This window comes from Leptonychotes weddellii, chromosome 1, assembly GCF_054177405.1.
Source record: "Leptonychotes weddellii isolate Sample4059 chromosome 1, ASM5417740v2, whole genome shotgun sequence".
NCBI classification, from domain to species: Eukaryota; Metazoa; Chordata; class Mammalia; order Carnivora; family Phocidae; genus Leptonychotes; species Leptonychotes weddellii.
In genome coordinates, this window is record NC_138369.1 from 148,179,332 (window position 1) to 148,200,297 (window position 20,966).

General features: G+C 35.9%; 1 long non-coding RNA gene across 1 annotated transcript in view; it reads right to left on the bottom strand.

Moving 5' to 3' along the window:
• Positions 1-2,060: 2,060 nt before the first annotated feature.
• The window catches only part of LOC145716095 (uncharacterized), a 388,856-nt gene continuing 369,950 nt past the window's right edge, over positions 2,061-20,966 (bottom strand). The window contains exon 6 of the long non-coding RNA XR_014138456.1: positions 2,061-2,075. This is a non-coding gene — a long non-coding RNA (uncharacterized LOC145716095). The remainder of the gene's footprint in view (positions 2,076-20,966) is intronic.

Consider the following 20,966-nt stretch of genomic DNA (forward strand, 5'->3'; position numbering starts at 1 on the left):
ACTGATTCTCTCTTCTGCCTCATTTATTCTAGCAGTTAGAGCCTCCATTTTCTATTGCACCTCTAATAGCCTTTTTGATTTCAACTTGGTTAGATTTTAGTTCTTTTATTTCTCCAGAAAGGGTTTCTCTAATAACTTCCTTGCTTTTTTCAAGCCCAGCTAGTATCTTTAAAATCATCATTCTGAACTCTAGTTCTGACATCGTACTAATGTCCATATTGATTAGGTTCCTGGCAGTCGGTACTGCCTCTTGTTCTTTTTGTTGAGGTGTTTTTTTCCATCTTGTCATTTTGTCCAGAGGAGAATAGATGAATGAGAGAACAAAATGCTAACAGGGTAACAATGTCCCCAGAAAATATACACTAAACAAGTCAGAAAGACCTGAAGCCAGGGGAAAAGAAAGGGAAAGAAAGAAAAAGATTTAAAAAAAAAAAAGATAAAAACAAAACAAAAAAACCAGAATGTGACCAAATATGATCAGGCTGGTGCATATATCAGTGCCATACACTAGATTTTGGGCATATTTTGGTCTATTAGAAGAAAGTGCCTCCCAAAATTTTAAAGAAAGAAAAATTTATATATGTACAAAAATAAGGGTTAATATGATGAAGAGATGGGATATGACTGTAAAGATGAAAATTATAAAAGGTTTTATAAAAGAAATTGATAAGATAAGTCAGTTGAAAAAAGAAGAGGATTAAGAAGAAAAAAAAGGAAAAATTGTGATCAGGCAGGAGACTAGAACAAACCCATACACTAGAGATTTAGGGTATATTTTGATCTGTTAGAAGAAACTGTATCTCAAAATTTTAAAGAGAGAACAACTTATATGTATATACCAAAAATAAGGCTAACTACTACAAAGGGATAGAATATGACTAAAAATGAAAAATAAAAAATATTTTTTTTAAAAAAGGGATTGATAAGATGATGGTTGAAAAAGGGAAAAAGAAAAATTCAGGAAAAAAAGACAGTTAAAAAATATATTAACTTTGAAAGACTAATGAATCATGGTTAAAAAGGCTATTGGTTCTATGTGCAGTGTTCCCCTAGCGCTGGAGTTCTGCCATTCTCATTGATTGGTAAACTTGGTCTTGGCTGGCTGTTCTTGCTGATCTTCTAGGGGAGGGGCCTGTCACCGTGGTTCCCAAATGTCTTTGCCAGAGGCAGAATTGCCCCGCCCTTGCCATGGGCCAGGCTAAGTAATCTGCTTGGGTTTGCTCTCAGGAGTTTTTGTTCCCTGCAAGCTTTCTATACAGCTTTGGAGGATGAGAGCGAACATGGTGGCCTCCCAATCTCTGCCCCAGAGGAGCCAGGAACTCGGGGCCCCACTCCTCAGTGCACCCCCAGAGAAAAGCAGTCAATCACTCTCTCCCTGGTCTCTGGCCGCACTCCATGCTCACCCGTCCTGTGACCGAGCGTTTCTATCTCTGGCACCCGACACCATGTGGAATCTCCAAACCCAGCAGATCCCTGTGGTGGACTCCCATGCCACTCCTCCTGGGGGAGGATGGGGAGTCTCCCCGGATCTGCCACTTGGTGGGTCCCTGCTGGAAGAACAATGGCCCAACTGTGCCGTGGATCACGGTTTATGGCTACCCTGAGCTGAAAGCCCACAACTCGGCTCCATCTCTGCAGCCAGCTTCCCTGCTCCGATACCTGAGAGCTCTGCCACACTCAGACACCCCCGGTGTTTCTGTGACCCCAAGGGTCCTGAGACCACACTGGCCCAGAGAGGGTTCCACCCCCTGCTTAGCCACTGGATCGATGTCCCTCAGCGCGGCAGACTTCTAAAAGTTCTGATTTTGTGCTCCACAGCTCTATCACTTACCAGAAGTGGCCGACAGAGGCCCCCTCCCCCGCTGTCTATCCTCCCAAATATCGCCTTGGATTCATTTCTCTGCACATCCTACCTTCCAGAAAGTGGTCGCTTTTCTGTTCAGAGAGTTGTTGCTCTTCTTTTCTTTGATCTCCTGTTGAGTTCGTAGGTGTTCAGAATGGTTTGATCCCTATCCAGCTGAATTCCTGGGACCAGAGGAAATCAAGGTCTCCTACTCCTCCACCATCTTGCTCCTCTCAATTATTGATAGGACACAAAATTCAGTAAGACTGTAGAATACTTGAACAACCATCAAACCAGAGGACTGCATTTATATTTATATATTTATAATTAATTTGACCCAACAACAGAGGATACATTCTTCTTAAGGCATATGAAACAGTCACAAAGATAGCCTATATGCCTGGCCATAATACATTCCTTAACAAATTTAAAATGATTTAGCTTATATAAATCATGTTCCATAAATATAATGTAAATTGCTAGAAATTAGTAAATGAAAGATATTTGTGAAAAATCAACTATTTGAAAATTAAACACACACTAATTACCCAAGAGTCAAAGAAGATTTTATAGAAGAATTTAGAAGATATTTTGAATGGAATGGATATAAAAACATATAAAAGTTTATTAAATTCTTCTAATACAATGTTTAAAAGGAAATTTATTAAGTTTATTTGCTTATATTATTAAAGAAAAAATACCAAATTAGTGAAGTTGTTTATCTTACAAAATTTTAAATGATAAAAAGAAAATCCCAAAGAAGTAGAATAAAAGAAAGAATACAGATATAGAAGCAGAAATCAATGGACTGGAATATAAACATTAGAGAAAATCCAAGGCAACCAAAAGCTGATGTTTTGAAAGACTGATAAAACTGGTAAATCTATAATTACCTTTCTGAACAGCTTTATGCCTATCTGAACAGTTTTATGCCCACTTTAGATACAATGGACGAATAACTCAAATTACTAAAATTGAACCTAACAAGATTGAAGTGAAAATATCTCTGTCTAATATATAAATGAATTTGTTATTAAACCCTTCTCCAAAAGAGAACTCCAGGCTTAGGTGACTCCAGAGAGCTTGTAACTATAGATCTCAGGGTTGTGATTTTGAGCCCCATGTTAGGTGTAGAGATTACTTAAATAAATAATTAAAAAATGAAAAAACAAAAACATTAACCTCAAATATATCATAGATTGAAATATAAAACTTAAAATGATAAGAAAATATAAGAGAAATCCTTATGGCCAAGAGTTAGGCAAAGACATCTTAATAAAACACTGAAACACAAATTATAAAAGAATAAATGGATAAATTGGACTTTATCAAAATTGGAATGTTCAGCTTTTCAAAATATACTGTAGAAAATAAAAAATGAAAATATAAGCAGCAAACTTAAAGAATATTTGTATAAATATATACATATATGTATACACACACATATGAAAGAAAAAAGGTCTTTGCCATTATTATACAGCTCCTCTCAGAATAAATTTTGTCCACATCAAGGATACTTAGGACTCAAAACTTTTCTTTAGGGCTCATAATTTCCAGGATGAGAAAGTTATTCTTCATTTCAAGTTCATGATTAATCTGCCTATTTAATTTCTATCCATTGTATTAACTGTAACATCCATTAATTAATTAAGTAATATGGAACTCTGGATTCCTAAATCTTATAGATAAAAACAAAGTATGTCTGAAGGAGAGTAAGCTTTTTTCATGGCCCATATACTTTATTTTTTTAAGATATGAGTCTGAACAATTTTTCCTTAATATCAAGAGGATATTTTTGATTATTTGAATTTAATATTTATAGACAAGATTGTCATAGCTTGTGATATTTTTTAGAAAAGATTGTTATAGTCCTATTTTATTTTTTTTTAAATATTTTATTTATTTATTTGATAGAGAGCGAAAGAAGGAACACAAGCAGGGGAGTGGGAGAGGGAGAAGCAGACTTCCTGCTGAGTGGGGAGCCCAATGTGGGGCTTGATCACAGGATCCTGGGATCATGACCTGAACTGAAGGCAGACGCTTAATGACTGAGCCACCCAGGCTCCCCTGTTATAGTCCTATTTTAAAAGTACATGTTGCCAAAAAATTATGGTTAGTCAATGAGGAAAATAACACCTAATGCAGAAACTAAATTTGATAATTCAGAGAAATTTTACTAATAGACCTTATGAAGCAGTGGACTATTAAACTGCATTGGATAAGTGGTTTGTAGTGGGCATTTCCTGCTAAGTAGTTAAAGTTACAAATGCAAAGTTTTAGAATTTTATATGAAAACAGAAATGTTATTACTTTCTAATTCCAAAGAACAGGTGAAAGTAGTAAACACTATTAGAGAAAGAAAATCCTTCAAACTTGGGGAGGTAAATTACCATAAATAGAAGGAAATTAATAGGATAGGATGAGTTGGCTCTGGATAAGTAGTTCATTCATTCATGTTCTGTTCATTCATTATATTATTATTATATGTTTCAGACACTGTTTTGGTTTCTAGGGATAAGGGATGAGTACTGACAAAAAACCCTGCTCTAATGGAGCTCATTCTAGTGGGCAGAAACAGACAAAATCCAAAAAACAAACAAATATTGTTCAGTGAATTAATATCTGATTTTATAAATATGTGTTGCAGATAATAAAGGAAAGAAAGTAGGTTTCGTCATAGCAGCTACTTGGAGAGTAGACAAGATAGTTACAGAAGGGTTTTTCTGAGGTGGTGTTGGACAGAGATCTGCATAAAACAAACAAAAAAAGCATACCTCTATCAGAAAAAGAATGTTTTTGAGAGAGGCATCAGGGAAAAAAAGTTCCAGAGAGAGCCAGTATTTAGTGAAAATGCCAGAGTGTTGGCACTCTTAACATACTCTTAATATATTTTTAATGTTGGGAATCTGTAGGGCATCATTGTAACAATAGCAGAGGGTTTCTCAACTCTGTACCATTGACATTTGGGGCCAGATAACTTGTAGGGAATTGTCTTGTGCATTGCAGGGTGTTTAGCAGCATCCTTGGTCTCTCCCTACCAGGTGCCAGTAGCAGCCCCTGTAAATATATCATACCTCTAGATGACGCTAAATGTTCCTGCCTGGAAGGGAGGGGGCCAAACACCCCCATCCTATGGTTTTGGAACTGATCTAAACCCTGATCCTGACAAAAGGACCAAGAGAGATGATGATAGGAAATGTGGTCTATGAGGGAGGGCTAGAAGTCAGTAATAGGCAGGACCCCGTAGGACGTTAAAAGGACCTTCATTGCAGTGATTTCAGCAGAGGAGGAAGTTTTAGTAGGGCCATTCTGACTTATGAGAGGTGTCGTCGTGCACTGAAATAAAGTTCTCACACACCAATCTGAGTGGCCGTGCAGGGCTGCCTCTGCAAGGAAGAGCAGTAGCAGCTGAATCCTGCACATAGGTTTTATTTTGTTCTTTATCAGAAAAGCAAGGACAGATGCCTCCAAGCGTGGGAAAGGAGTACAAAGGGATGGCGAATACCTTGAAGCAGGCTTTCATTTTCCCCTATGCATAGACACACAGGGAGTCAGTCATGGGATAAGGGAAGAGCAGGGTATTTGAGCTAGCTATCGCCAGATGCAGAAAGGGGAGACTGAGGGTTCCATTCTTTCATGGCTCCTAATTATGCTCTGCCCCTGGGGATGGTGGGATCCTGCTCTTACCGGGCCATTGAGTTCAACAGCCCAAGAACAGGAATGCTGCTGATATTTCAGCTGCTTCCACAGTCACCCCTTAGGGCTTACAATATACTTTCAAACCTAATCCAGGAGATCATGGGATCCGGCTCCTACCTGGCCATTGCATTCAATTACCCAAGAACAGGAATGCTGCTGTTTCAGTTCCTTCCACACTCAGTCCTTAGGGCTTATAATATATTTTTCTAAGAATAACTCCACAAGTGGAAAATAGGTTGTAGGTGAGGAAGAGTGAAAGAGAACCTGGTTAGGAAGCTCTTGGAATAATCCAAATAAGCGATAAATTATTGAACGGATGGTAGCAGAGAAAGTGGTAAGAAATGGAGAGCTCTAGATATATTTTGGGTTTTCTTGTTTAAGATTTTATTTATTTATTAGAAAGAGAGAGCACACAAGCAAGGGGGGAGGGGGGACAGAGGGAGAAGCAGACTCCCTGCTGAGCAGGGAGTGTGACATGGGGCTTGATCTCAGGACCCTGAGATCACAACCTCAGCTGAAGGCAGAGGCTTAACCGACTGAGGCACCCCTAGATATATTTTGAAATACAGTTAACAGGATTAGTTTGGGGATGTAAAAGGAGTCTTTTTTTTTTTTTTTTTTTTATGGTCTGCACAACTGAAAGAGTGAAACTGATTGAGATGAAGAAGGCCCCTAGAAAAACAGGATTTGGGTACAGTTGAGGGATGTATTCCCCAGGAGTCTGGTTTTGAACATGTTAAGTTTGAGTTAGTTATTAGTTATTGAAGTAAAAGATGTTGAGTAGAAATGTGAGGTAAGTGGCTAGATTTCAGGCAAGTGGCTGATGTTAGCATTATAAATATTTGAATGTTCATTATCTAGGAGATTACTGAGGGGACAGGTGTAGATACATTAGAGAAGAAATTCAAGAACTAAACTCTGAAACACTCCAACACTTTAGAAGTCTGGAGGATGAGCAAATATATTAGAGAACAGAGTACAACATTTTTACAAATGTTTAGAGCAGAATATATATTTTAACTGAATATATTCCTATAGAAAATTTTGAGAGATGTCAGAATAAGGAAAAGTCTACAGGTCTTCAATAGAGTAAAATATGATAGATTTTGCATAAGAAGAATACCTAGTATATCCAACACAGCAGGAGCTCAATAAACATTAGCTATTGTAACCAAGACTTGAAGCCTTAATGAGTAGAGAAATAGGAGGGCTCTTAATGGAAATGAGAAAATTAAGTGGTATAAATTAGTGGTGAACATGGAAAGAGTCTGGAGTGGCACAGGGTGATACCTTTGAAGAAATAGTTGATAGGATGTTTGGGATGTGCAACTAGGGACAAAGAGAAAAATACATCAAATTTGAAATTATTAGTCAAGCAGATATGCATTGTTAGGAGTGCAGGAGTTTTCTGAAGGAGGAAAGAGAATACTTGAGAGGGCAAGGGACTAACCTATGAGAAAGTTTCACATTTTGCAAAGGGTGAATGAAGGGAAAACCTCAGAGAGAAAATGTCCAGGGATATGAGAGAACCAGGACATCAGTAGCAGTGCCAAATTTTCCTGAAAGATGAGAAGATGAGGGAGACTTAAAATTCATTGTATTTTATATTTAGGAGATTATTTTATACCAGCAAGAGTCTATGTTCAGAAGAATGGTAGAAGTGGTAACCAGACTTTGAAGGGAAATTAAGCAGTAATTTAGGTAATTGGCAGCCTAATGGGGAAATGAAGAAAATAAACTCTATATTTCATGGAAGAAGTAATAGAAAATTTTAGAAGATAAATCCTGTTTTAATTTTTTAAAGATTTCTAAAAGCAGTTCTCCTAAGGACATATATAAAACTAAAACTGAAAAAAAAGAAGGAGCAAGAGAAAATAGGGGGAATGGTTAAGGTTGAAAATGTGTTATTACAACTGATATCAGATCTTGGTGGCACCAAAATGCAAATGATTACAATAATCCAAAGGTAAACTGACATAAGAAGTAGGGAGAAGGACAAATATTATATATTTAATATTCAGTGAAATCATGATTGAGAAGAATTAGGAACTTCTGAACTAAGCCAGGAAGTCAGAATGAAAGATTCAATTATAACCATAGATGGATGCCAAGAAGTAAAGAATGGGAATGTTTTATTTTTTTAAGTTTTTATTTTAATTCTAGTTAGTTAATATACAGTGTAATATTAATTTCAGGTGTACAATATAATGATTCAACCCTTCATATGACATTGGGCACTCATTATAGCAAATGCACTCCTAAATCCTCATCACCTATTTTACCCATTCCCCCCCCCACTTCCCCTCTGGTAACCATCAGTTTGTTCTCTGTGGTTAAGAGTCTCTTTCTTGGTTTGCCTCCCTCTATCTTTTTTTCCCCTTTGCTTGTTGGTTTTGTTTCTTAAATTCCACATAGGAGTGAAGTCATATGGTATTTGTCTTTCTCTGACAGGCTTATTTTGTTTAGAATAATACTCTCTAGTTCTAACCACGTCATTGTAAATGGCAAAATTTCATTCTTTTTTATGGCTGAGTAATATTCCATTGTGTGTATACACCACATCTTTATCAATTCATAAGTTGATGGACATTTGTACTCATTCCATAATTTGGCTATTGTACATAATGCTGCTACAAACATCAGGGTGCATGTGCCCCTTTGAATCAGTATTTTTGTATCCTTTAGGTAAATACCTAGTAGTTCAGTTGCTGTATCATAGGGTAGTTCCAGTTTTACCTTTCTGAGGAATATCCGTACTGTTTTCCAGAGTGGCTGGCCCAGTTTGCATTACCACCAGCAGTACAAGAATGTTCCCCTTTTTCCACATCCTCACCAACACTTACTGTTTTTTGAGTTGTTGATTTTAGCCATCCTAACAGGTGTGAGGTGATATCTCATTGTAGTTTTGATTTGTTTTTTCCTAATTATCAGTGATGTTGAGATTTTGACACAACTTTTCATGTGTCTCTTGGCCATCTGGATGTCTTCTTTGGGGAAAAAGTCTTTTCATGTCTTCTGCCCATTTTTTTAATTGGATTATTCATTTTTGGGGTGTTGAGTTGTATCAGTTCCTTACATATTTTGGACACTAACCCTTTATTGGATATGTCAATTTCAAATATCTTCTCCCATTCACTAGGTTGCCTTCTAGTTTTGCTGATTGTTTCTTTTGGTGTGCAGAAGCCTTTTATTTTGACAAAATCCCAATGGTTTATTTTTGCTTTTGTTTCCCTTGCCTCAGGAAACATATCTAGAAAGAAACTGCTATGGCTAAGGTCAAAGAGGTTGCTGCCTGTGCTCTCCTACAGGATTTTTATGGTTTCTGGTCTCATATTTAGGTCTTTCATCCATTTTGAATTTATACTTGTAAATGGTCTAAGAAAGTGATCCAGTTTCATTCTTTTGCATGTTGCTGTCCAGTTTTCCCAACACTATTTGTTGAAGAGTCTGTCCTTTTCCCCAATGGATATTCTTTCCTGCTTTGTCAAAGATTAATTGACCAGATAGTTATGGGTTCATTTCTGGATTTTAAATTCTATTCTACTGACCTATGTATTTATTTTTGTGCCAGTACCATACTGTCTTGGTGGTCTTGATGACAACAACAGCTTTGTAATATAACTTAAAATCCAGAATTGTGATGCCTTCCAGCTCAGTTTTTCTTTTTCATGGTTGATTTGGCTTTTGTGGTCTTTTGTAGTTCCATATAAAATTTAGGATTGTTTGTTCTAGCTCTGTGGAAAATGCTGCTGGCATTTTGATAGAGATTGCATTAAATGTGTAGATTGCTTTGGGTAGTTGATACATTTTAGCAATATTTTTTCTTCCAATCCATGAATATGGAGTGTGTTTCCATTTCTTTGTGTCATCTTCAGTTTCTTTCATTGATGTTTTATAGTTTTCAGAGTACAGGTCTTTCATCTCTTTGGTTAGGTTTATTCCTAGATATCTTATGGATTTTGGTGCAATTGTAAATGGGATTGATTCTTTAATTTCTCTTTCTGTCACTTTGTTATTGGTGTATAGAAATGCAACAGATTTCTGTACATTGATTTTGCATCCTGCAACTTTAGTGAATTCATTTATCACCTTCTAGCAATTTTTTGGTGGAGTCTTCCAGGTTTTCTACATATAGTATCATATCATATGCAAGTAAGTGAAACTTTGATTTCTTCCTCACCAATCTGAATGCCTTTTATTTCTTTTTGTTGTGTGATTGCTGTGGCTAGAACTTCCAGTACTATGTTAAGTAACAGTGGCGAGAGTGGACATCTCTCTCAGTTTTACATCACTGAGGATGATATTAGCTGTGAGTCTTTCATATATGGCCTTTATGATGTTGAGGTATGTTCCTCTATCCCTACTTTGTTGAGGTTTTTTATCAAGAATGGATGCTGTACTTGTCAGATGCTTTTTCAGCATCTATTGAGAGGGTCATATGGTTCTTATCCTTTCTTTAATGTGGTGTATTATGTTGATTGACTTGCAAATATTGAACCACCCTTGCAACCCAGCAATAAATCCCGCTGGATCATGGTGAATAATTTTTTTTAATGTATTGATGAATTCAATTTGCTAGTATTTTATTGAGAACTTTTGCATCCATGTTCATCAGGAATATTTGCCTCTAGTGCTTTTGTTTAGTGGAGTCTTTATCTGGTTTTGGTATCAGGGTAATTCTTCCCTCATAGAATGAATGTGGAAGTATTCCTTCCTTTTCTATTTTTTGGAATAATTTAACAGGTATTAACTTTTCTTTAAATGTTTGGTAGAATTCTGCTGGGAAGCCATCTGGTTCTGGAGTTTTGTTTGTTGGGAGATTTTTGATTATTGATTTGATTTCTTTGCTGGTTATTGGTCTATTCAAATTTCCTATTTCCTCCTGTTTCACTTTTGGTATTTATATGTTTCTAGAAATTTATCCATTTCTTCAAGATTACCCAGTTTGTTGGCATATAATTTTTCATAATATTCTCTTATAATTGTTTGTATTTCTGTTGTGTTGGTTGTTGTTTCTCTTCTCTCATTTGTGATTTTATTTATTTGGGTCCTTTCTCTTTTCTTTTCATAAGCCTGGATAGAGGCGTATCAATTTTATTAATTATTTCAAAGAAACAGCTCCTGGTTTCCTTGATCTATTCTATTTTTGTTTTGTTTTGTTTCTATATCAGTTATTTCTGCTCTAATCTTTATTATTTATTTCCTTTCTTCTGCTGGCTTTAGGCTTCATTCATTGTTTTTTTTCCTAGTTCCTTTAGGTGTAAAATTAGGTTGTTTGAGATTTTTCTTGCTTCTTGAGGTAGGCCTGTATTGCTATATACTTCCCGCTTAGAACTGCTTTTGCTGCATCCCAAAGATTTTGGACCATTGTGTTTTCATTTTTCATTTATTTCCATGTATTTTTTTTAAATTTCTTCTTTATTTCCTGGTTAACTCATTCGTTGTTTAGTAGTATGTTATTTAACCTCCATGTATTTGTGGTCTTTCCAAATTTTTTTTCTTGTGGTTGACTTCTAGTTCCATAGCTTTGTGGTCAGAAAAGGTACATGGTATGATTTCAATCTTTTTATATTTATTGAGGCCTGCTTTGTGACCTAATATGTGATCTATTCTGGAGAACATTCCATGTGTACTTGAAAAGAATGTGTATTCTGTTGTTTTAGAATGGAATGTTCTGAATATATCTGTTAAATCCATTTGTTCCAGTGTGTCATTCAAAGCCATTGTTTCCTTGTTTATTTTCTATTTAGGTGTTCTGTCCATTGATGTAAGTGGGGTGTTAAAGTCCTCTACTATTATTGTGTTATTATCAATTAGTTCCTTCATGTTTTTTATTGATTGTTTTGTATATTTGGGTGCTTCCATGTTGGGTGCATAAATATTTATAATTGTTAGATATTCTTGTTGGATTGTCTCCTTTATGATTATATAGTGCCCTTGTCTCTTGTTACAGTCTTTGTTTTAAAGTCTAGTCTGTCTGATATAAGTATTGCTACTCAGGCTTTCTTTTGACATCCATTTGTGTGATAAATATTTCTCCACCTCCTCACTTTCAATGTGCAGGCGTCTTTAGGTCCAAAATGGGTCTCTTATAGGCAGCATAGAGGTGAGTCTTGTTTTTTTTTTTTTTTTTTTTACCCATTCTCACACTTCATGTCTTTTGATTAGAGTGGTTAGTTCTTTTACATTCAGAAATAATTATTGATAGATATGTATTTATTGCCATTTTATTGTTTTGTCATTATTTCTGGAGATTTTCTCTGATCCTTTCTTTTGAAGGAGAGACTTTTGTCTCTCCTTTCTACTCAAAGAGTCTCCTTTAATATTTCTTGCAAGCCTGCTTTAGTGGTCGTGAACTCCTTTAGTTTTTGTTCATCTGGGAAATTCTATCTCTCCTTCTATTCTGAATGATCATAGCCTTCTGCATAGTTTTCTTGCCTACAGATTTTTCCTCATTCAGCACTTTGAATATATCATGCCAATCTTTTCTGGCTTGTCTAGTTTCTGTTAAGAAATCTCCAGCTAGCCTTATGGGTTTTCCCTTGTTAGCTAATGACTTTTTTAGTCTTGCTGCGTTTAAGACTTTTTCTTTATCACTATATTTTGCAAATTTAATTACAATATGTCTTGGTGTTATCCTGCTTTTATTGATTTTGATGGGAGTTCTCTGTGCCTCCTGGATCTGGATGTATGTTTCCTTTCTCAGATTAGGGAAGTTCTCTGCTATTATTTCATGAAATAAATTTTCTGCCCCCTTTTTTCTCTTTTTCTTCTGGGACTCCTATAATATGAATTTTATTATGTTCGATGAAGTCAAACTAAGTCCATTTTCATGTTGCATAAGTCTTCTTTCTTTTGTTCAGTTTCATTATTTTCCATTATTTTGTCTTCTAGGTCAGTAATTTGTTCCTTTGTTTCTTCCAGCCTGTTGTCCTTTACATCAAACCTGTTTCCAATCTCCTTTATTGCATTTTTCATCTCTGATTCTTTTTTTATCTTTAATCTCTGTGGGTCCCACTGATGCCTTCTATTCTTTTCTCAAGCCCAGTGAGTATCTTTATGATTGTTGCTTTAAATTTTCCATCAAGCATGTTACTTGCATCTATTTTGCTTAGATCTTTGGCCATGGCCTTATCTTGTTTTCACTTGGGATAAATTCTTCTGTCTTAACACTGTCTAAGTCTCTGCCTTCTTCTTTGTGTCAGAAAAGCCAGTGATGTCTCCTGCTCCTGAAAGTAATGGCCCTAGAAGAAGAGGTCATGTAGTGCCCAGGGCCTGGCATTTCTGGGAGTGTCTCCAGTGTGTACTGTGTTTGCTCAGCTGTTGTGTTTTGGCTGCTCTATCCTTCAGGTCAGTACCTGCAGAGGCTCTCCTTGCCTGCTGTGGGAAGTGTTTGGTCCTTGGCCTGAATGTGGCAAGTTTTAATTAGGTATGTTCTGGTCTGCTTGTGAAAGGAGACCTGACACCAAATCCATAAGAACTGAGGCTCTGCAGAACATTCTGTTTGGTTACCCGAACTCTTGCCCTTCTCTGTGACCGTGGCTCCCTACCCTCCTCAGTACCTGCAATCTCCTTCTCCCCTAAACTCTGTCTCTGCACTTCCTAACTTCTTTGAAGTGACCTCTTCTCTCCTTTTAGTTGTGAAGTTTGTTCTGTCAGTCCTCAGGTTAATTTCTGAGGTATTTAGGATGATTTAGTAGTTATCTAGTTGTGTCCATGGGAAGAGATGACTCTAGGGTCCTCCTACTCCCCTGCCATCTTCCTCTAAGACTGTTATATTATTTTTAAGTGATACTAAGAAACATAATATAAAAGAGCTCTCTGAGTCTTCAGAATATTTAGCATAAAGGGGAGATCAAGTATTTGATCAAGTATTTGCAAAGGGAATTCTGTGACAGCAATCAGCAATAGAATATGACATTGGAAATAAAATACAACCAGGAATTAGAATAAAAAAGGAAATTTTAATAGTTGCAATTTGAGAGGTGAAGAAAAAACTAAGGGAGAAATCAGATGAGGTCATGTATAAGACAAAAAAAGGACTAAATATTCATTAAGTCCCAAGACAGAGGTATGATACATAAATTCCATCATAAAAAGATGAATGTGGAGAATGTAATGTGGAACAGGGAATCCTATTGTTAGGTTCGATAACACAAACATTCAAATTAATTAGTTTAGCAATTATAAAAAAAGTGATCATACAATCAAATAATCTAATGATATTAAAAATAATTTTACATCATATCCAGAGACTATGTGTGGTGTTTGGAATTGATTTTACTCTAATTATTATCAAAACAGTGTGTTAATGTAGTTTCTTTGAACCATAAGAGGTGAGTATTTTTGTGACAGGAGTGGGTACTTCTCTCACACAGGTGGATCCCAATCAATGTTCAACTACAGAAGGTCAGTGAGTGAGCCAGATATTGGGGGTGAAAGATGAGCAGTATATTTTCTCTGCCTTCAGGGAAATTGTGATTCAACAGACAGGCATGCACATTTATACCTACAAAATAATGTATTCATGCTAAAATCAAAGTTTGGGATCCTGATGGGGTTGTAATATTTCAGTATTTAAGAATAAGTGGTACAGAGATGAGAAATACAAGAAAAATGAATGGTGATAATTAACATCAGGTCTATAATGCTACAGAAAGGAATATTGCCCTGAGTCTGGAAGGATTTCCTTGAAATTCTGAAAGGAGAAACATTCCTGAGTAGGCTAAAACACTCAGAACTTGATTCTTGCTAAGGGTGCACCTTTCTGAAAATAAGGCCTCCTTTAGGAATATCAACTCTACATATTTTTTAGACCACCCACTGTGGAAATGAGAAAAATAAGTTGAAGATCATGGATTCTGATATCCTTTCTTTATCAGCCTTTACCCTGAAACCTCAACACAAAGATTAATACAAGTGACTTCTGGTGTGACAGATGATTATTTCACAAATATTTACTTCCCTCCCTATCGCCTTCTGTCTTACAGCACTTCCTGTACTTCTTTCCACTCTCCCCAACGTTGGGAATGGCCACATGAATTTCTTGACATACAGAAAGTGAGCAAACATAAGAGATGTACTAGAATGCTTTCATGTTTGGCATCCCTCTTGCCCTTTTGCTCTCTGCCAGGAAAAGATCATGCCCTGTTCCCAGATTGAGAGACAGGTGGAAGTGACCTGAAACCAACTTGGAATCTGAAGCAAAGCTACCCAGCTAATCCAAATATGCCTGAGTGAGGTTAGAAAAAAGTGGTTTTTTTTTTCTCATACAAGCCTTTGAGATTTGTTTTTTATTGTTACTTGCATTGTTATATTAGAAATGTCATGAAAACATATGCTATCACAAAAATATCAATTAACTATTGCCACAACAAAAATGTATGATCAACCACCCCAAAACTTAGCATCTTAAAATAATAACCATTTATTCTCATGAGCCCATGGGTCTTCTGGAAGAGTTCTCTTGATCTAGAACAGGCTTGGCTGGGTGATTGAGCTTCAGGTTGCAGCAGCTGAGGAGTTTTTATTGCTCCAGGCCTGTGCATTAGCTAGGCCAGCACTGCTGCACATGTGTTTATTTTGGGGTCCCAACTGATGGGGCAGCAGTTACCCAAGGGATGGTTATAAGAATCAACTTATTCCAGAAAATACTGGGCAGATTAAAGATCAGGCTTTTCTCTCCACATTGGGGATGAATGTCAGGTCCTCAAAAGAACTGTTAAAAGAGGTCTAGTAATCTTTGCCACTTTCAGTAAAACAACTTTATATAAAATTTAGCTTTCATGAGTTAATCTTCTCATATTGATGGCAGTGCAAGAGGGCAACCAGAAACACACGAGACTTCTTAAGGCCTAGAAGCACCATATGCCATTGACCAAGACAGGTCAAATGGCTAAGCCCAATGTCTATGAGCCAAACCCATGAAAAGCCCATAAAAATGGTATGAATCTAGTAGGAGCAAATAGGGTCAATTATTTAATCTCCTATTATATGTATCTTGATAGTATGTTATTACAGGGCAAGTTTGAAGTCTCACTCAAAATTTCTGGGAATGAGACTTAGAATCTTTATTTAACAACCTTCTTCCATCCCACCACAAATAATTCTAATGCAGAAAATTATAAAAATGCTATTTCCTATGACCTCACAAAACAATTTTCTGTGCTCATCTGTGACATCCCCGATTTTTTCCCTTTCTTTCTTGTCACTTTCAGTGAAGCCTATCATTCACCTCTGCCCATCAGCCTACTTTTCTCAGTCCTCACTGTGAGACTGCTAATCTCAGTGTCAGTGATGCTCCTAAAACAAGAGGTGTAGTCCTGTGCTCTCTGGAGTACTCTGTGCAAACATATTTTAATGTACATTGAATGTTCTAAATGGTATCTTGAAAAAATGTAATAAAACTTTAATGAAAGATATTTTATTATTTGTATATGTGCTGCCGAAGCAAGCACAATATTTTATTATTTGATATTTACACAAAATTATCTCTGTATGCCTTAACCAGAACTAAATTTTAGAAATGTAAGGACAAATGTTTGATGTTCTACTATACAGAATATATAATCATTTCTAGTTTTCCTAATGACATCTAGAGAAGGAATCTCTACAACCTCACAGTTAACAGATCTTTGATTAACTGAGCATTTGAACGTAATTAATGACAACTTTTTGGATTTTAATTTAAGCTCACATTCTTTTAGTTGGTACACTTTTAAAAATTGATCTTCAAGAACTTGGTAGAAATGATTTGAATATAGTAAAGATTTAATGAAATCACTCCTTTGTGGCTTTATTAGAATAATCAAATCAGATCTTTAAGACTTCCTCATGAGTAGCTTAGGAGAATGTTGTCAATGATCTTATTCTTTAAAATGTGCCGAAAAGTAAAATAAAGTCAAGTATCTAGATACCTGTATGGTTGCCAACTTTGTAGCTAAATCTCTTAATAATCTAGTATTTTGTAATGGATACAATATTTTTAAGCATGAAAAAATACTTTTATTTATGTACTTAACTCTGTCCAACATACTTTCCTATACACACACACACAAGGCAAAAGATTATATATAGTAACCTTTCCAATTTCCTTCCTAGTCAGTTGCTCTAAAATGGAGTTCCTTTATCATTTCCAAGTGCTTAATAGCTTCTCAACCCATACTTTATTGCTGCAATATACAAGAACAATTTGGATTCCATTGTTAAATTCTTCACATTGTGGAATGACTTGCCAATAATCACAGTATTTTTCTCTATTCCTTTTTAGAAGTGTTTTGGACTAATGCTTCTCTTATTTTTAATCCTGTATTAATCCATTTAAGAATTTGTAATTGAAATCCAATTCTGATGTGGTATGATAGTAACTCTTTTGTGCACGTTCACCTAATCTACGAGAAACACAATACATCATCCAATTATATGCTTTATTGTCTTGTTAGACACTATATATCATCTGCTTATTTCATCAAGGAAGTTTATCCTCATTATATACTTGCAATTATTTTTAGTGGCAAACAACCTATCCTGAATTGCAATTGCATGCCCTTCAGTCTCACCAAGACCGAACACTACTTCACTTACAAATTAGACAATTTCTTCTCTATAATTTTGGTTAAGTTCATATGTGCTTCAATTCTGAATTTTCTGAATACTCATAAATTAATTTTGCACTTCACTCTATATATCCAAAAGCTTAAGTTAGATTGAATAACCAAAATGCATACAGTTATCACTTGCTGATAAATGTCACAGAAATGATATATTTATCTATGTAAACAAAATGACTTAAAAAGCAGAAAAGACTCATTTTGCAAACTCTGACTTTTAGAACTCTAATCAATTAAAATTATATGATTGCACTTTTTTCATATCCAACTGTGTTCACCTGAAGTTCTCCCAACTAGTGCATTTTTACTGAAGCACTTCATTTTAACAGTGAATGTTCAAATGATTTAGTTTTTTGCTACTATAGGACTTGACAACAATTATAACATTTCTAACTCTAACATAGGTCACTATTAGATATATTTGTATAATTGGTATACTTGCAAAATGCCTGCATTGTTACTTGTAGTGAAAAAACTCCATGTAACTTAGATTAACCAGTGTTGCCTGCAAGGGTAGTGGCTCTTCCCTCAAATTCAGGGTCTCTATATTATCAGTAAATCAAGGTGGCTGGGATTATCAAAACTGATGTTAGCAGCACTAATGTTCTCCCCTTTATTTAATTATCTCGGCCTCTAACATCTTTCTTGGATCTTATTCTGTCTGAACTGGAATCACCAGTGAGAACAATAACCTTTGCAAACAGTCATTTAGACATCCCAGAAATATTTCTTAAGAATGAAAAAAAGAAAATTAATTCTTGAATGTTATATATTTTACAGCAGAAAATTATAATTTTTCTCAGGGCATTATGTAAATTTCTTTTTTTTTCTGAGAAGATGAACATAACTAAAAAAAATATCACTTTTATATATGTGCCCCTGCTACTAACATAATTCCACTTCCTACCCTCAAATCTAAAAAGGGTAAATAAAGTTAGTGTCCTGCTTTATGGTTTTGAAAATCTGTAAGTAAATTTCAGAAGACAAAAGAATGCATAAAACATGAGGAGATGGACACTAAACCATGTGGCCTTAACATTGGTTTATTCCACAACCTAAAAATTAGGTGGAAGATTGTTAAGACACTTAGCATCACTTGACAAAAATCAGAGAAATAAAATATTTTGAACCACCATTACAATTGAAATAGGAGATTTTGTAGATGTATTAGACAAAGGGGCAGCAAGCTATTATAAAATTAAGTATGTAAAATATGTTAATAATTTATTTAAGGCTACTTCATACCAATTTCACCTGAATTATAACAGATTGTAAACAGTATGGAGGTTCCTCAAAAAATTACAAATAGAACTACCATATGATGGGGAGTGGGAGAGATGGGGTGGCTGGGTGACAGACATTGGGGAGAGTATGTGCTATGGTGAGCGCTGTGAATTGTGTAAGACTTGAATCACAGACCTGTACCTCTGAAACAAATAATACATTATATGTTTAAAAAAAAAAAAGATACTAAGAAGGGAAAAATGAAGGGGGGGAATTGGAGGGGGAGACGAACCATAAGAGACTATGGACTCTGAAAAACAAACTAAGGATTCTAGAGGGGAGGGGGGTGGGGAGAGCGTTAGCCTGGTGATGGGTAGTAAAGAGGGCACGTATTGAATGGAGCACTGGGTGTTATACGCAAACAATGAATCATGGAACACTACATCAAAAACTAATGATGTAATGTATGGTGATTAACATAACATAATAAAATAATATTAAAAAAATAACACCAACTGTAAAAAAGAAAAAAAAAAGAACTACCATATGACCCAGCAATCCCACTTCTGGGTATAAATATGAAGGAAATTAAAATAGGATATCAGAGTTATCTGCACTTTCATGTTCACTGCAGCATTATTCACAATAGCCAAGATAAGGAAACAACCTAAGTGTCCATCAATGGATGAGTGGATAAGGAATATATAATATACATTTACAATGGAGTATTATTCAGCCATGAAAAACTAGGAAATCTTGACATTTGCAGAAATGCAGATGGACCTTGAAGGCATAATGTTAAGTGAAATAAGGTGGGGAGAGAAAGACAAAGACTACATAGTATCAGGTATATGTGGGATCTACAAAAAAAAAAAAAAAAAAAGCCCAAACTCATCAAAATAATAAAAAATAGTAGCTGTAGGGGCAGGGGGCTGGGGATGGGAAATAGAGGTTGGTAAAAGTGAAAAAACTTTCGCCTATAAGATCAACAAGTTCTGAGAATCTAATGTAAAATATGGTGACTATAGCTGATAACCCTGAATTGTATAACTGACATTTGCTAAAAGAGTAGAACTTAGGGGTGCCTGGGTGGCTCAGTCGTTAAGCGTCTGCCTTAGGCTCAGGTCATGATCCCAGGGTTCTGGGATCAAGCCCCGTGTCGGGCTCCCTCCTCAGCAGGAAGCCTGCTTCTTCTTCTCCCACTCACCCTGCTTGTGTTCTCTCTCTCACTGTGTCTCTCTCTGTCAAATAAATAAAATCTTTTAAAAAAAAAAAGTAGAGGCGCCTGGGTGGCTCAGTTGGTTAAGCGACTGCCTTCGGCTCAGGTCATGATCCTGGAGTCCCGGGATCGAGTCCCGCATCGGGCTCCCTGCTCGGCAGGGAGTCTGCTTCTCCCTCTGACCCCCCTCCCTCTCATGCTCTCTGTCTCAAATAAATAAATTAAAAAATTAAAAAAAAAAAAAGTAGAACTTAGACGTTCTCAACAACAACAAAGAGTGAGGTGATGGATGTGTTAATTAACTAGTTGGGGTGAATCCTTCCACAATGTATATGTATATCAAATCAACACAAAGTACACTTTAAATATCTTTCAAGTTTGTCAATTATACTTCAGTAAAGCTGACTTTTTTTTAAAAAGTGGATAAAAAGTAACCCCCAAAATAAAAACATAATGTAGATAACCATGCTTGAGATCAGAAAGAAGGATATGACTAGGATATTGTCCTCATCCTCAAATGACTTATAACTAAAAATAAGTCAGATCCCATCATGGTAAGAGTCAAAATGATAGCTTATGCCTTTATCATTCTGTTTTATTTTTTCTTTCTTTATGTCTTTATCATTGTGAAGGCATCCAAAAATAATCTCTAAAATAAATTCTCTCATCAACAAATATGTATTGAGCACTACTATGTGCCAGGAATTATTTAGGTCTCAGGGAAACAGTAGTAAAGAAAATCAAATCTCTACCTTGCATTGTTGTTAAATACAACAAATTATTATTTTTTAAATATAGGTCTAAGTATCATGAAGAAAGTCAAGGTTAAAGAGACAGTGTGCTCAGATGGTGCAAGATGGAGGGCAGTATAGTATTGCTATTTTATATAGAGTGTCCAGGAAAAGCCTCTCAGAGAAGGAAATTTTGAGAAAAAAACTAGGGGAAATGAAGTACTGAGACATGTGGACATTTGAGTAAAAGGTGCTCAAGGAAAATATAGGGGAAAAAAAGGAAGTATTTTTTATCTGATCAACTGGAATGAGTTTGTTTCACAGTGTAGAGATGATTATAGAAGAAATAGGGTTGGGGGGCCATGTTTGGGTACGTTGGATGTGAGATGCTTAACAGACGTACAGATCAAGATATTGAACAGGTAGTTGTATAGAAGTCAGTAGGTCAGGAACAGGTTTGAACTGGATATGAAAATATGCATATCAGCAAATACAAAAGATATTTAAAGGCGCAAGATGGAATGACATAATAAAATGTCATGTGTAAGTAGAGAAGAGAACAGATACCAGGACCTAGCCTGGAAACCATCAAATTTTAGAAGGGGAGGAGATGAGTCAAAAGACTTGGGAGAAATGTGGCA